Below are 18,639 nucleotides of genomic sequence, written 5' to 3'. Positions count from 1 at the left end.
ACAACAGCAGACATTAGATGAGACATGAGAGTCAAATCAATGGCCCTGGATTTGGCTTTTGACTTTGCCAAATTCTTAGTGATTATGTATGTTCCCTCACAAAGTGTTGAGCTTTCTTTCACTGGAACATCGAAGCTCATTTCAGGCTGCATAACAGGATGTCATAAATGGTGCTACGCTGGAGAAAAATTCCTCCTGCTTTCAGTCGTCAGTGCTGGGATCACTCAAAAGCAGCTGGAATGCCTGATTATTCACATCACGGAGCCTCACATGTGGTTCCTTAGATTCACACACTAATAGCTCTGTACTATAAATAAAAGAGTGCTGCTTTGCCTGTTGTCATAATCACATGGATGACTTGATAGTGACCATCAAGTGTAGATCCTGGCATCTGGAGTATCCATGGTCAGAACCACTCTAAGCACCAGATGATACCTTGAGAGGCTGGCTACAAAGTGGGATCTTCCATTTGAGTTGCTCATTCTGGTCAAGTCAGCCAGAATGGGATGTGCCTAGTTACACAGCTGAAAGTATTCAGAAGCAGTCATTCAGTGCAGTGGGGAAAAGAAGGGTTGTTTAGTAATTTAAAGCTTTCTCTAATTTAAATTCAATGAGTTCTTGGACCTGCTTAGCTACGCGTCTAAGGGGTGAATAATTTTACCTTGAATATTTACACCTTGCTTTTACTCCGACATAATAGAGTTCCTCCTTTTCCTTTCAAAACTAATGCCAGTTCTACATATTTCTGCTTCTCTGCTATATCCTTACTTCCTTTTATCTTTCAAAAATGTTTGCTGAGCAAAATAAGGGGAGAGTAAAAGTGGCTAATATTGTGGTAAGCTTCAGTAGTGATTTTGTGAGCGAGACAGCACATGTTTCTTCAGAAAAGACTTCAAAGAATGACACAAAATGTAAGTAATGGAAGAAGACAGCTTTGCTAATGACAGACATTCATCCAGGATTCCTGCTATTTTAACCTTCTGTTCTCAGAGTTGAAGATCAGACAATCACTGGCAAAGTCACACATAGCTTCTAAATCTGCTTGTGGAGTGTTCCTGTGTCAAGCAGTCTAGAAGTATCAATAGAGGTCCAAGATGTCTAATCTACAAATAAAAATTGAAGAGAAAGAACACATTAAAAAACAAATGGAGAAACAGTACATTGCAGCTCTATCCAGAAAACTCAGACAATCTAAAGGTGTCACTATATTCTTTTTTAATTCAAAATATTAATTAATAAAAATTAAACAGGTTGTACCTAAAGTTATCTGGCAGACATACTACAATCAGTGCAAATATCATTATTCAAAAAAAAAAAAGGGTTAAAAATGCTTTTGTGAAGGGCCTCTGCTGGCAGTCTCTCCAGTTTTCTGTCTCTGTAGAGGAACATAGCACATTATCCCTCCAGATAAAATCCTCCTGGAAAGCACAGAAGCATTGCTTGTTAGACCTATCTCCAGAACAGCCATTCAGGAGCCCCACAAAGTTGATCTGACAATCCAAAAAGTACTACCTTTGGTACGAGTTGCAGAGTTTTGTTTCTGGAAAGCTGACTGTGTTCACTTACACGTGCAGGTTCTGCTGAAAAGCAATTCTTCCACATGCTCTCTATCTGACAGCATAACAAACACTAGGGCATGCTAAGGCACGTGCCACAGTCTGTCTTACAGACAGACACCTCCATCATTCAAGAAGCTTTCTGTTACTTTAACTTATTACTTACCATGCTGTGATCAAAATCCTTTAAATATTTCTTTTTTAGCCAAGACATTTTCAGACCACAGCAGAACAGATATAGTTCAGCATCCTTTCACTGACAGGCTACTCAGTGCCTCTACCATTCCAAAGAAATGTTAACAAACTGTAATGCAGGCAATACCAAACCTCCAAAAAGGAGAAAGCTTCTTTCTAAAGGTCTGGAGACGAACCAGGAAGGCTCTGTCCCTCCTGGAGTCAAATACATTTACTTGGGAGGGAGCCCCAAGGTTTGGAACCCATACCATCTTTACACTGGTCACAGGTGTGGGCTCATGTACCTCAACACTTGTTACTCATGCAATACACCTGAGCATTCTCTGTATCACACAAAACCCTGTACAATAAATATATAAATTATGTATATAAAACCTGTATATAAAACTTGTGCATATTAGTCCATGTTCTGCTGAGGTAATAAATTCAAAACTGAGTTAAGTAAATACTTTAACTGACCAAGGTGTTTTGGAGGTTTTTTGTTTGTTTGTTTGTTTGTTTGTTTGGGGTGGGTTGGGTTTTTGGTTTTTTGTTTTGTTTTGTTTTGCCTTTAGTTTGGTTTGGTTTGGTTTGGTTTTGGGTTTTTGGTATGGGTGGGTCCTTTCACTGAAAAACTAAACTTGAAGGCCTGGTCTTCTTTCTGTGCATGGTCCATTATTTGATATCTAACAACCATGTTTTCTCACATTTTTTTTTCTCCCCAAATGTAACTGCATACATCATTTTACTCATGGACATTCAGATCTTTCCTGCCACTTGTTTTTGGACTGCTATAATTTCTTTATTTTTTTCAAATGCAATAGCCAGAAATTAATAAGGGACTCAAGGTGGAATGGGCTATCATCACAAATAAACACACACTGTTCTGTGTGCAGCTGTACATCAAGAAAATTTTTAAATTCTTTTTACTTAATTAAAATTAGCTGAAATGAGGCAACTTTAAAGGATCACATGTAGAATAAGCAAATAAAATGAGTCTTGGAGGTAAAGCAGTGAAAGCTAAAAATACCTAAAATTCAAGGTCATCTAATCAGGCTAAACAGAAGAAGAAGTTTTGAAAACCAACTGGTTTGCAAGTCAGTTTCCTGTGAATGGCAACTCTGAGATGTCAAGCCCACAGGAAGGAAGGAAATGAGTTTTTAAGAGATAATTTTCACAAACATGAAAGGACAAGAAACATTTTAATCATACATAAAGTTTCTTTACTTAATCTTTCTGTACTTTCAGAACTGTAATTTCAGCAATGGATCAATCTTGTACCTTGATATAAACAGAAGGATTCTAAGTGGAGGAGAAGACTCATGATTTCATGATTGCTATTTTCTCTGGGTACTTGTGAAGCAATGTCATCTGATGTTTATGAAATGGGTTTCTGAGGAGGACCACCAGAGAGGAAGAAGTCATATTTCAGTATATTGGCAAAGGGAGACAAGGTGCACAGGTAAACTCATGTAGCTGTAGTACAGTATAATTGTCCAACATCTCCTTCTACTCATTGTAGAAGTAATTTTTTCCCAGTTAGATATCTGCAAGAGGCTCAGAAAAAGCCAAAGATCCACATACATGTCTGAAACAAAAGTGTTCAGGGAGTTAAATTCCACTTACAAAAAAGGTTTTCTCAACAACAAGTGCAGGCCAAAATCTCTCGTGGTGAAAATGCAGGTTTTCCATTTTTGTCTTCCTGTAAGTCTACTTAAGTCAGAGCATATCTCTTACTTTTGCCAGCACACTTTCTGGCTTAGCCAAGAAGTGATGGCGATTCATCACAGCTCTGCCAGCAGAAACTCCTAGTATGTCTGCACTTGCACTAAAAAAAATTGTGCTATTACTGTCAGTGTTTGCTTTACTTAAAAAATAAAAAAAAAAAAAAGAGTTTTAAAACAAACAAATGGAAGCATTCTTTCTATTATACATAATGAAATTGTGAAACCTATTGCCTACAGGAACAGGCAGAGGACAAAACTTTATCTGGTTTAGAGAAATTCATAGAAGAGATGTACATCATTGGATATTAAACATGAAAGCCCAGATGCAACCTCTGGCTCAGAAAAAAATCACTAAAAAGCTGATTTCTGGGAGCTGAGAAATTATACCATGGGAAGGATCACTCTGCAACTGCCTTATTTTTTCTGTTCTTTCCCTAAGGGTCAATGTTAGAGCTAGGAGACTTTGGTCCTTTGATCTAAGCTTCCAAGCAGGTCACAGAAGGAATCATTCCTATAAACCCCCTCAGTAAAAATAAACATGAATACTCCAAGTTATAAAGGAGTCTTACCTTATTCAAATATTAGTTGGTCCTTGTGGCCTTTTAAATATTGCAGCCTTCTAATAGTCATGAAAATCTCTGTGCACCTGACATGCTATAAACTTTGAAGAGATATTTCATTTCCAGATCCCCAAGTTCTACCACAGAAAGCAAAAAGCAAGAGGTCTTAAACCAAATACATAATTTTTTAGCAGGTCTTCCTCTCTCTTTCATTATCTTGTTTATTTTCTTAAGATAATATCCCTCCATTTCTGTAAGAAGAAAGTTTAAGAAATGCTTTACTAGGTAAGACCAAAGCCTGGGTTCACAAAACCTAACTATCTGTCCTCCACAACCACTTTAACCAGATGGTGGTCATTTGGCCCCTTGACAAAGTATTGCCTAAGGTGGAAACTTGGCTGTTATCTTGCTGCCACATCCTAGAAATAAAACTGGTGTATAACAAAGTATTCTACTCTTGCCACTCTCTGTCCTACACATCTTCACATCATTATATAAAACCGGTTCCCATAACAACAGTGTTAGAAACAATGCATAAAAGTGAAATAATAAACAAAGAAGCAGCAATCAATTCATATTCCTGCCCTTCCCAAACTCTGGCATTACCATGCTGAGACATATATTGCCTAGAGAAATGCAAATATGTCAGCCTTCTCTGAAACAGTAAGTTTATAGCAGTAAACAAAGAAGATGACACCTAAATCTCTGACATCGCACTGTCCCCAAGGCTCCACAACGTGTTGGCATAACCTGATAACCCAAAGACTTTTGGTCCTGATACTACTACTTGGGTGTTGAGTCTACATGAGGTCTTCTTATTAATGATTAGAAGGCTCTGTAATATAATATTTTCCTATAAACCAAAACCAAAGTAGTAAATACAATGGACAAATAAGAGGAGCTGTTCCCATTAAGCAGTTTATGAAATATTTATATAAAATTTTGTAACCTTCACCAGAGACCAAGTTTCTTGTCAGAACCAACAAGATATTTTCAGGCAAATAATCTTTATCATCAATTTACTATAGAGATATAAAGGGAACTTTGAGAACAAGACTCTGACAAAAGTAGTAAAAACCACTCAATATACTATAAAGGTCTTCCCATTACATCTCTGTGTCATTTTTTTGCAAGGAAAAGACATGTGCTGATAACATACCTTACCTCTATCAAAAACCGTTTATACTAGAATTTCTACTAAAACATGGTGTCACTTCTGGTGTTTTGGATAACAATATAAGTTATTTCTATTTAATTTTACCTGATGAACAAGTCATTCTCTTTTTCTTCTAATGTACTTTTAAATTTTCTCAGTACCTCCATTACTGATATGTATATATATTTTCCTCCTGCACTGTTTTATCTAAAAATTTATTAATGAAATACATATAATACAGTGAAATGCATGTAGATATAGAGATCACACCTGTGTATGTAGTGATATACTCCCTTTATCTCTCCTTTCTCCAATTAGCCTCTGATAATGTGAGCAGACTAACGTGGTTACAGGTAATGAACCAATTATTATTTCTACAGTCATGCTGAACTGTTTTTCCTTTGACTTAAGTATGTTTAAAAATAACAAGCTTTCATTATGCTTTTTATTGATGGCCACATTTACACTCCAAGTCAGCTAATCAGCCACGAGCACAAAACAATATGATTTGAGTGCTTATTTCTCTCTCATATGACTACACTTTTAAACTTAGCAAACCAACATGCAGAAATATGCATCGTTACAATTTATAGATGGAGTCTAACCCTGGAAAGACAAGAATCCTCACAGTGCACATGGATATGCACTGCTTATGCCTTGTGTATCGCTTGGTTTCAAAAAAGGCAAAAGAGGCAGTACAAGGAAGAGAGGAATGAGAAAGAAGCTAAAGAGTCAGGGCAAGGCTGACTTGGTAGCACTGTTGCTGTGTTTTAATCTCCAGAAACTTACCCTACCTCACAGTGAGGAATTGGTAGGGCTTTCCTGCCCTATGAGCTCCCTTGGAAAGGATTCTGAAGCAATTGTTAATACATACGTGTATATTTATCTCACAGCCTGTCCTGGGGTAAGAAGGCATGTTAGTTCTCCTGAGGAAATCTGGGGCCAATACAGCATCAACAACACTTGAAGTCACCTGGTCAAAGATGGTCCCGGACAGCCCAAACAGCTCCATGTGGACACATTTGTTTCCAAAATTCCCAAGAAGCTATACCACTGCACATCTTCAAGCAACAGCAAGTCACTGCTTTGCTTGGAAACCATGGCTCCTGTTCACACTTCTCTCCTCACTTTGCATGTACAGCAAAAATTCTCAGGGTCTCTTCTGTTGACTGTAGTGTGAGCTGTAGTGTGAGCTGTAGTGTGAAAGCAGAACAGTCCAGAAAGCATTTTGGACCCTACTTTTAATAAAATCCAACTAATAGGGTTTGGGTAAAGAATAAGAATTCACGCCTAAATCAAGTTAGGGAATTTAGATAGCAGCTACAGCTTTTGTAACTAAGAAACTTCACTTTCCTAGCACAGACAGACAAGGTAAATTCATATCAAACCACAGAACTCCCAGCTGTCTTTGTCAAATATGCTTATAGGCCAGGTCCTGCCCATTTTCTATGGAGGCCTAAGTAGCTAAGCCTCTTCTCAGAGAACAGAAACGTTTCTTACTTACCTTCCAGGGGACTGGCCTGACTTCCCACAAGTATGGCATCACAGATGGATAGAAAAGCTTAGGCTCCTAGCAGACATGCAGAAAGCTCATGACGCATGCGCACACATTCCTGATTTTCAGCCCTTATTCCAAAGACAGTTACTAATGGGTTTTTTTGGGTTGTCTGGGTTGGTTTTTTTCCCCACTGACTGATCCATTTAAAGAGGAAAGAGTAACACTCAATTATTTTAAAGAAATTAAACTATCTTTAGGAAATATTTAAAAACTCATTTAAGGTACTTCCCTTTGGCAGAAGAAGCCCTTGTAGAAGGTTTTAAAACTTTACTAGAAATTGCTGTTACACCTTGTTGGCTGTTTTGGATCTTTTTGTAAGATGCTTAAATTTTCCTTTAAGCACAGATCCTTGCTTCATAGTTTCAGATTTTGGACTAGGTTTGAGAAGCCAGATGCCTCAGAGTTAGGTACTGAAGCACTTTACTTTTAGGCACTTATGTTCTTAATTAGATCCAGCCTTTTAAACTATGAACATTTCAGAAAAGACTCGCTGCATTAAGAAGAATTTATATTAAGCCATAGAAAAATGTTAAATTTTAATGCAGTAGAGCACTCAAACTTGGTTCTTACTAGTAAAAATCTCATTTACAAAATGGCTGCTAATGAAATCTCAGAGAAAATATGTTGGCTTCAAAGCAAAATTAAAATAAAGACAAATGACTGAGGAATTATTGTTTTCAATAAGTTCTTTTTTCATGTGCTAATTACAGAATAAGAAAGTGATTCGAGTATCTTATTATCTATCTCTCCTTTTTCTGCCAGAAGTTTATAAAGGGTATGAAAATGGAGGGGTATAGTAATAATTTCATTTATGTTTTGAAGAAAATAATCAGGTTAGCCAGCATTTAATACCGAGAGCTTGAGGATTCCATTTGCATGACTTTGAAGGACAAATAAAATACTATCAGTTCTGTCAGTGGAAGGAAAGATGGGGCCTTGAGCAGATGTATTTATTTATACATAGACAAAAAAGCCATCTATCTGAGAATGAATTGACACAGGAAGAAACCCTTCAGAATATAGTCAGAGATATTAAATTTTTTATCATTAGTGAAGTTACTCAGATTTTACAAAAAAGTTTTAGTGCTATGAGTTTTAACTATTTTTTTTTTTACATAGGATCTTGGGGGAGGGGGAACCCCACAAAAACTAGATCAGCAGCAGCCAAAAATATTTCATTACCCCAGGCAAAATCCCTTGAAATAATATAATTATTAATGTGGTCAAAATGGTTGCAAGTTGCAAATTTCCAGCATACTTTATAGGAACATAAACATTTCTTCTGTGCTCAGGGATTAAAATGAGAGAGAACAGAGATACACATTGTAGAATGCTACTAAAAAGAATTAAGTGTTCAGTACATTATAAAGCAGGAGATAAATTCCTCTTGTTTTGAATGTTAGCAGACACTGAAGCCTGGTGCCATATGATGTTTCTGCCTTTAGCTAAAGGCCACACACCCACAGGAGTGCAGTTTTGCTGAGACCCCCCCAGAGTGAATAGGTGATTCCATGATTCTTTGACAGTCTCTGGAAACCTCAGCTCCTCCCAGAAGGTACTGTATCCTGACTAACACTACTGAGTTTGCTCAGCATATCACTCTTGCACTTTGGGTTCTTCCATGGATACACATTAAATCCTAGTATTACCTGCAGCACTGCATTGCTGACATTCAAAGCAATGCGCCAGTTTTGTCCTGCTTAGCTCACATCTCCCCTGTATAAGTATTTGCTTAGTCATTCCCTGAGATCCTGCCCTGCTGCTCTCCTTTGGCTCTTGCCCTTTCAGCTCCTCTTCTCCTCCAACATGGAAGCTGCTGCTGGTGAAGGTTCATGGATCAGAGGGGTTTTTCCTGCCTGTTTTACAAACACACATTAACTCTTCTGTTCTCTTTCAGTTTCTGCCCAGCATTCTTCAACAAAAATGCTGCAGGCTGTCAGCCTGTACTTTGAACAATGATTGTTAGGATTTATTCTTAAATATAAACAGCCAGGAGGAGTCTGGAGGTGCTAAGCAGACAGAGCCTGATGAATAATGTGTGTAATTCCCAGCTGAACCCAAAAGCATCCACTTCTGGGCTACTTGTCAGAGCAACAGGAAAGGGCAAGTCAGCAAGAACATGCCAAGGTTTCCCGAGAGCCAGCAAAGTGTCCAGTCTCCCAGACAGCTGTCCCACGTCAGCCAGCAGCCTCTGCCACCTCTCACCAGACCTCTGGGTGATGAGATGGGCCTGAGACCTCACTGGGTGTTAAGCAGGATTCTGGAAGGCATTCTGCCATGGATCTCCCTGCCAGGACAAGATTAGGCCATCTAGAGAGCATTGCTATCAGGAAGGTATGTGATGTATGGGTCAAAAGGGAGACCAAAACCTTTGGGGAAATGCTTTTAAAAAAAATGGGTGGAGCTCACATCCAAAGGAGTTTAAGCAGTCTCATTTTCTTTTGTACCAAACCAAATATCAGCCTGCTGAGCAGTGACTAGGGGAAAAAAAAAAAAAAAAAAAAAAAAAAAGTGTGAGGCAGTAATTCCTTAACCTCTTATGGCCATTTCACTAGCAGATGTCCCAGGTCTGTAATTCCTGGAGACCAGCTTTTCCTCAAGTGACAGACCAGCCTTTAAGTGGTTGAGAAGTTCCTTTGAAACTGCTTCCATCCCTCACTAAGTCTTCCCTCACTTTGCATCTCTTCCAAGGGTCCTCTCTATTCCCGGTGTTTCCCTCCAGACCCTGATTGAAAAGACTGACTTCAAAGACCTCACACGTTCATCCTGAATAGGGTAAGTTTATCTGAGATCCCTGTCTGCAACTCTTACCTATGGGCAAACTGCAGCTCAGATTTAGCACTTTGAGTGCAGAAAGGCATCACACAGGTAAAAATTGGCACGTGGTGTTTGTGGTCATAGAACTAAGGCCAAGGCCTGCCACATTTTTCTTGGCTGACTCCACCAGAGCCTGGTCACTCTGAAAGTTCAGGCAAAGCTAATGGGAGAACGCCAGGACATAGGTCATAATCCAGGACATATCATGCCCTCTAAGAAATTTAGCACAAAGTGATTTCTGCATGAAAATTCAGATGTTGACAAGACGAGGACTTCAGGCATCACTTGTCTGAGAAGTTAAAAGGAGAGGGATAGTACGCATCCTTCACATGCATGGATTTGAGCTGCAATTCAGCATCATAAGGGATTTGGCCTCAGTGTAGGTATTCAGTCTGTTCTTACACTCTTGTATTTATCATGCACACCAGCCTTCACTGTGCCAAACAGCTATGCAGTGACTAGGGGAAAAAAAAATTTTTGTTGTTTGTTTGTTTGGTTTTTTTTGTTTTGTTTTTTTTTTTGTTTTGTTTTGTTTTGTTTTGTTTTTTTGTTTGTTTTGACTTTTTGATTTTATTTTTATTTGTCTTTGAGCTTATTATTTAACATGGAGCCACAAACTTCTGTGACAAAAGAAAGGAGAGAAGTCATAGGGCATGGCAGTGCTTGGAAAGACCAGGCTGAGGCAGAAAAGAAAGAGGGTGCTTATGTCATCTTTGCTAGGAAAAGCCTCACATTCTGGAGCCCAGGGTTCAGGCTCTCCTGGATTGGAGATCGCAGTCTGGAGGCTGGTTTGGGACCAATCCAGCAGGTGACCCATCCCAAAACCCCTAGAGGTTTTTTAGAGCAAAGAAAATGTCACAGGTTTCTTCCTCCTGTGACTTTCAAGTCTCTCTTTCCACAGCCTTTCAGACATAAGAGAACAGGAATTGTCCAGCCTTTTAATTTAACCAACTTGCATTCCGAGTTGATATCTTCATTTTTTTAAAGATGTCTACTACATTTTTGGGTGCTATGCATATTGCATATTTTAACACCACTACAATAATAAAATCTGAGCAAATAATTTGCAGTGAATAACTTGAAGAATTTCATCTCTTCTCTCATTCACAATTTGGCTGATAACAATGTTCTTGAATCTGTTGATCATTCAGAGTTATACCACTGGTTATTTTAGAGACATAATTTCAAGTCTACAGATTGTTTATTAACCTTTTATGGAAAGTGTAGGGGAAATGGTAATTTTGAGTTGCCATAGATATTTCGGATTGAATGCAGAGATCACATTATCTACGTAAATATTTAATATTGAATGGCATTAATTTCTGTCAACATAGAAAGGTAATATAATATGACATCTTATTTGGCATTGTCTGCCTCCAGTTCAGACTCAAAAAGGGCAGATAAAACATCACAAAAGTTTAAAACAGCTCCACCATACCAACATTTGCACAGTGATTAACAAACCAGTACATTTTCTTGCTTTTGAGTCAAATTAATATTAACAGAACATACATACTGCAACTTTCCAAAACTGAAGAAGCAATAGCAACAGCCTAAATACTGGTGTTTCCATTTTTTTTTTCCAAAGCAAATACCAGATCCTGCAGAATCCCTGAATTGTCATGTCCATTGTATTAGGATCCACCTTCAATCATACTTTATGATGTTCTGCAATGCTGGCATTATCTGACAAGACCAGCAGAAAGTGTGGATACAGCAGAAACTCTGGTCAGAACATTCACATGCATTAGATTTCCACTAACATTTCATCTTAGTATCTCATTAATAAATAAATGTTTATGAATAAACAAATACTAAAGTAGATAGGTATTATTTACTACATTTGTGACTGAAGATGAAAAACACCCCTGATTTATGGTGACATATAGTGGGAAGGGTTTTAGAGAACCCATCTCTTTATGTGGAGATCAAATATAGGCACTGGGAAAACCCGTTTTGTATATACAAGACTTGGTTTTATGATTAACATCTGGAATGTATTAATTTCTTTTATAAACTACATATGACTCCCTTTCTACTGCATTCCTCGAGCAGCAAGCAACATGGATGTATTAATATTAACATGCCTTTGATTCACTTCTCCCCATTTTACAGTCTACTGCCATATGCCAACAGCATGTCATTGGGCATGATGTAACCAAGTCTGCCCCAGGAAATTCAGAGAGACCATTTTACTAGAAATTGGGCCTAAAAAGACCACAATTTAATTTTATACCATTAGTTAAGCTGAAAAATATGAAAAGGACTTTGGCTCTGCACTACCTTTCAACTTCTGCAGTGATAAAAAAGACAAAAAAGCTCACTCAAGCCTACAGCTGAGATTTCCCAAGAGGAAAAGAAAAACCAAGGTGGACTAAACTGCATGCAGAAAGCCTTATTCCTGCCAGCTCATCTCCCAGGACAGGCGTAGAAACTAGGACAGCCTGTAGATGGAAGCAGCATTGCTCAGGATGCCTCAGCCTGCCCAACCCCACCAGAATGACAGCACTGTTTTACAGCCAGCCCTGCTGCTTAGGCAGGGCTGGCAACACCCCCAGCATGGTGTAGGACTCTGATGACCAGTACTTACCTAGAAAAAGCTATTCAGGACAAAAAAAAAAGGGATGATCACCCTGTTTTGAAAGCAAGACAGCCATGGCTCCACAGTAAGGACAGGGTGGGGCTCCAGTTCCCTGGGCTGGTGCAGTTGTAACCTCTGATAGCTGCAGCACTCTGCACTGGGGAGACTTTAGATTGTGTTTGCTCCCAAAAAGGGTAACACACCTCCACCCTCTGCAAATGTGATCTCATCATAGCTGTAGCTCTGGCCTTTGTTCTCAGGTTGGTCTTCTCCATCATGACCTGTTGGCCACTGCTTAAAAATTGCTGTACATGTTTATTCATAGCCCACAAGATGGATTCAGAGTTTGAAATTTTATATCTGTTATGGCCATGTATCCTGAATCTAGAGAACACCAGGAATGCCCCACAACTCTTCTTTAAGGACACTAAAAATTTCCAAGATTCTAAGGCTGTTAAGTATATAGAACCATATAAGTTTTGCAAACTGTGTAAGAGGCTGGGTACATTGAGGTTTCAGTAATAGGGTGAGCATCTTTTCAGCTGTTGAAAGCAAGCAAAAGCACATATTTCATGATTGCTCTTAATGTTTAATGAAGAAACAATGTCCTGCTTTCATGGGTAATGTGTTTGCTCCGGAGACATGCTACCAAGATTCACAGCATGGATTTAAACTTATTTTAGGTAGCTCCTACAAAAAGTCAGTTTTTGACAGGACATTGAATCTCACTTGTTTGCCTCTTCTAGAATGGAGTCACCTGGAATACTGCACTAGTTCTGGGATGCTATATTGCTGAAAAGATTGGAATAAGTCTGAAATAAAGGTCAGAAGTCTATAAAATATGCTGGGAAAATGAAGGAATACATAAGTTGGAGTTATTTTGCTCAGAAAAGAAGGCAGAATGTAATGTCTTCATCATTAAAAGCTTTTAAGAGTAGGCTGGGAAAAAAAGAAAAAAACATCTGTCAGAAGTGACATGGTTGTAGATAATCCTGTCATATGCAGGGGAATAGATTGGATTACTTCCCAAGAGTTTTTTCTGCTGTTAAGTTCTATTATAGACCAGATCCTGTCTGTTGTCAAGTGATACCTTGGGTTTGGGGAGAACCTGACAATATGGAGAAGCTTGCTGAGCCCTGAGCACTTTTACATTGTATAATGGGCCCTGAAACTGTCCTACTGTACATGACTGCCCCTGCTGAGAGAGAAAGGACAGTACAGCTGGGAGGAGGCTTTTCACATAGAGTAATTTATTTCAAAGTACAAAGAAACATAGGAATGTAAAAATAACATTAAGAGGCCCTGATTTTGGGAAGTCAGCAAAATACTTGAGGTATTCTCACTTTATGAGGTAGTGGAAAACATTCAAAAGCTTTTTCTTTCCTCTCATCTTTAAAAAGGCTTCTCTTGATTAGACAACAGGATTTTGACCTGACATCAGTGATCTGAATTGCAATGGACAATGAAATTATGTGAACACTTAACATATCCCAGATAAAGATATTATACCTTTTTTTATCATTTTATAACAAACATATATGGCAGAAGCTAGTAAATAAAAAATTTTTGCATCATTTTATTTCCATAGTGGTATAGTCCAGCTTTACTGACTTGTAACATCTTGTATGACAAGCTTCGCCTTTTTTTAAACCATATATTTTAATAATCCAAGCATTTTAGATATTTTATTTTCAAACAGCAACCCTGTCTCCTCTATGTACTTTCAGTGATTACACAGACAAAGAAAATAAATCCCTAACTTAGCTGTTAATTTTTAACACTACATTATTACAAACAGCAAGCTTGGTTCAGTTTGAATTACTGAATGTTTTTCATTTAGGACACGGCTATGGATACTGTTATTTTCTCTCTCACCAACACACATACTACCATATGGAGCACATTGCCATGTGTGTATTCCAAGCTCTCAGCTCCGTTGTACATCCCTCCATATGCAGCATTGTGTGAGCTCTAACCGAGCCAGAACAACAGCAGTGCTTGGTGCAGGCATCCCAGAATTAAAGCTCTGCAGGATGGAGGTAGTGCCATACAAAGTCAGCGTGAGGTTCAAAAATGATATGTTTGTGTCAGCTGCATTTCACAATAATTTTTAGCCTGTCGTTATACCTCAGAGTTTTCTGCCTCCATGCAATACTTTATCCGCTACTCCATTTATTACTCTTTTGATTTTTTTGAAGCAAAACAAGAAAACCAACAAACATGTGAGAAGATCAGATTCTTTCTTAATCTTCACATTGAAGATTGAGTAGGAGAGAACAAAGAAGATTTTTAGCGAACTTGTCACCCTCCTGCCGCTGTGCCAACCTAACCCCAGGCAGAGTTCCAAAAATGATGAGTAAGAGTAAGAGATTTTTCTGGTAAATGTAAATCTTCTGAACACAGTCACATTCTGGTTGCACTCCCAGTTCCCATGCACTGGAAGGAAGATGGCATACAAGCCAGAACATCTGCCCTTAGTCACTGGAGATTTATCAGATAATCTTCAGGGATCAGACATGTTTGTTGTTCAGCTGCTTTTTGCCACCAGAGCTCCTGGAATTGACCCTTGGTCTAATAAAAGCAGGGGGAGGGGATTACTTTAAATTTGAAGAAAACCAAAAACAGGCTTCCTGTGACATGTAATTTGTAAGAATGCAGCAAAGACTCCAAGAAGAATAAGCTGGATCACCACCCCCACCACAAAATTAAAGCATTGTCATTAACTATGCACAGAACGCACTGAACTCAAAGCAGCTTTCCAAAACCAAACCATTCCTTTCCTAAGCAATCATTGCAAATTGCAAAAGCAACAAATGTTTTAGCCACAAATGAAGGAGCCACTGCCTGTCCACAAAGCTTCTTATGAAATCTCCCACTTACTAAGGAAACATATGAAGACATTTGCTAGTGTGAAATTGGTGAAAGATCTATGCTTTCCAGGAGGCAACAAAATTTCTTTTTCTGGACACAGGCATAGGATGAAGATAATGAAGGAAAACCACACATTCCAGCTGTCAGAAAGTTTGGAGCTTTTTCTCCATGATGAAATTGGTGGGCGGTAGTACACTTGGAGAGATAGGACTGAAAAGACTTTTTAAAAAAAATTTTTAAAAATTATTATTGATTAGGGAATAGACACAGAGGATACAATAAAAAAAAATTAGTACCACAGAAAGATGTCTGAAAGAAAACACACAAAATGCAGACATTATGATGGAAAATCCGTACTACAACACAGGATTTATTTTCTGAAGCAATAGATTGCCAGGGACAGACCTCATTAGTGTGGTGAGAGCCTTTCTAAGATAGTGAGAAGACAAATCCTTATTCACAATCTAAGTCAAAAACCTACCATTCTGACTTTTCTGGGTTATCCTCCTTCTGCTCTCAGGAGCAAATTCCCTGTTCTGTGATGGGATTCTATATTGTCAGCTGCATTCTGGTAAAAACCCACCACCCAGAAGCTCATGGAGGGTTCCTGGGGAGTGACACCAGCTCTCAGGAGCTCTACAAGGCTTGAGGGCATGTGGTGTCATGGTGCAGGAGTGCCTTCTCCATTTCCAGGCTGGCTTAGCATTCAAGATTAAATAGAAAACTTTCAGAACAGCAGGGCCCTGACTGCTGTAGCACAGGCAAAGGAGTTCTATAATTTTCTGGTTTTCAAATGAAAGTTCATTACCAGTGACTTTCTCCTCTATGATAGGTTTGCAGATTTGAGTACAGGAGAACATTTGGTCATTGTACTTAACTCGAGAACGAAGTTCAAACTATTAAAGCTCAGACATAAATGCTAAGCAGCTGAATGTGCATTTAGGGATCTGAACACACAGTCTGTATATAAATCTCTGCAAAGGTGGTGGGGAGCAGAATCTCATGGCTATAAAACACTTTCAAAGATAAAAGTCCCCTCAAAGACATTTATTTGCACTGTGTTTTAGTGTAATTCTGGGGAATAGAAAGGAAATTCAGAAATGGTAAGCGAGTGAGAAAATGGAGAAAAATGGAAGTAAAAGCAAAGACAGTGTGAGAAAAATATATTAGAAAGAGATACAGAAGCAAGAAGGTGATAAGATGAAGTGCAAAAATTAATCTGAAAAGCCTTTCCAAAACAAGAGAGAAGTAGAAACACACTATAATGTGGAACAGATGAAGAGCAAAAAATAGAAAAAAAATATTGGAAAAAACAACAAAGTGGAATAAAAATAGAGTTACAATATGGAGACAGAAAGTAAATAAACATGCAAGGAAAGTAAGGAAAATGTTAATGAGGTATTTTTTCACAGTCTATTCTCCACAGAAAGGGTAAAGTTGTGTGAATTCAGGAATGTATGAATGATATACTCTGTATTTAGAACAACAGTGGCCAAGATTCTGAGTCAATGCATAGCAGAGATGTTAAATCACTTGAGTTTAAGGCATTAAACCAAGGAAAAGCATTTTCTCCATCATACTTAGTGACAGCAGCAGCATCACTTCTCTTTCCAAAACAGAGAAGTTGAGTCCACAGGCTCTGCAGTCTGGATCTGGGAGGGCTGGGTGTCTGTCAGTGCCTCACTAAAAGTGCACTCTGGTCTCTCTGAAGTCCAGGTAAGACTGAACCGGACAGTTATACTTTTTTTTACCTAAAGTGCCACTTGTTCTAGGCATCCATCTTTCTACATAATACTGTGTTCCCCACTCCCATTAGAAAATGGCAGCCCACTGAAAGACTCTAAGCAGCATTGTCAGGGTTGTGGCTCTGCAAAGCCCTGTGAAAGCAAAAGTTCTGCTCAGGAAATATGAGATCCTTCCTGCCCCATGTGATTTTTAACCTGCTGCAGAATATTCTGGAAGGAACACATCTTAGAGGATTATTATGGGTCCAGATCTGCTTTGAGCTTTAGAGAAAACCTTTCTGACTGCCTTGTGGAAGCTCTAATGGATTTTTAATCTTTACCTCCGTCAGCACTAAAATCACACCCACAGATTAAAAATAAAAATCTCAACCAGCTAAATTATATAGGTCTTTTTTGAAACATACTTTTAAGATTTGCATAATTTAGTGCTGTGGTTAGTAATAAACATGAAGAAACAGGACTCTGTCTCAGGAACACCAAATCTTAACAAGGTGGTTATTCAAATGACTACTTTTGTTTATGGAAATACAGCATTTTAAAAATAGAAAGTGGTTTGAGTTTTTGATCTTCTGTTTAAAAGGAAAAAATGTGATTCAATAGAATTAGTAACACTTGCAGCATATCAACCCACTCTCTCATAGAAAAGCAATCTAGCAAAATGAATGTGGTTGGAAAGTCAGGCCAGAATAACAACAACTAACTTCAGATCCACCCAAGGTTTTTAGGGGGGCTACACCAATTAGAATAATAGTTTCTTTGTTGGGAAGTGAAGCCTTTGTGCTTGGGATGCTTCCCAATTAAAGAGTTTTGATTGAAGTGGGATTTAATTTTAACCTTTCAATACTAGAATGTTTCCTTGCTGTGTCTGATTTCATTTCAAATGATGCTGAGGTTACATTTTCTACTTGGTACTGCTGTCACCAAACCACTCCAGTATTTTTATTTACTGCAAGGGAGTGACAGTGAAAGAGGAGTATGCCAAGAATCATGGTTTCCCAACATTTGACTCAAAAGAAATGACCTAATTTGTGTAAGGCCAAAGTAATGAAGAATTTAGCAGGATAAAAAAAAACATCAATGGGAGACCTTAGAAGAGTGAAGAACTGAGTTCCTTCTCAACAAACTTCACATTAATGCCATTAAAAATCTTTCAAAAAACTAAATGTCAGATAAAAAACAGTCCCTACTAGATCAAAATGTAAAAAAAATACATTAATAAAGTGACCATTACATTTAATTTTTTTTTATGTTTGCAGACTATCTGTGGGGCAAGCACAGTTCTCTTGCACTTAAGGATTTAGCAAATGCACGGGACAAATATCTTTCTTAAGGATCTGTGGTATTTAAGAGTGGTTTTTCTTGCTTAGGTGAGACTGATTAGCTAATTCATAAACTGTTTTATATTATTCTTCCAGAGGCATGCTAGCCTGAAACCCCATATGAAATTACTATGTTATTTCCATGAAAACATTCTTTTGACACAAAGATATTTTTTCACTGACATGTCAGGAAAACACAACTGCTTGAATTATCGTAAAAATAAACCAAGCTACAGAAGTAAATTCATTGAAATCCAGATCCACTGAGATCTAAAATTAATCCAAATAATGTTGAAAAAATTATTGCTACGGATATGTAAACAAGTGAAGCAGAGCAAAAGCTAGCAGTAATTCTCAAAGCCACTTGAGATCAGGATGTGGACAGCATGAAGTTTGCAAGGAGTATTTAAAAATCAATATGACATTTTATGGATACATAATATGAATTCAGGGAAATGAACAGATCAAGTGTTGCTATGTTGAGAAGATGCATGAAACAACTCAGTGCATTCTGAAGCTGCTAAAGAATTCACCTCATAAGAAGATGATTGTTAGTGGCCCAGGCATATATTGAC

Source organism: Pyrgilauda ruficollis, unplaced genomic scaffold (assembly GCF_017590135.1).
Source record: "Pyrgilauda ruficollis isolate IOZ18807 unplaced genomic scaffold, ASM1759013v1 scaffold18, whole genome shotgun sequence".
NCBI classification, from domain to species: Eukaryota; Metazoa; Chordata; class Aves; order Passeriformes; family Passeridae; genus Pyrgilauda; species Pyrgilauda ruficollis.
The sequence above is the reverse complement of the archived record's forward strand: the minus strand, read 5'-3'. Positions refer to the sequence as shown.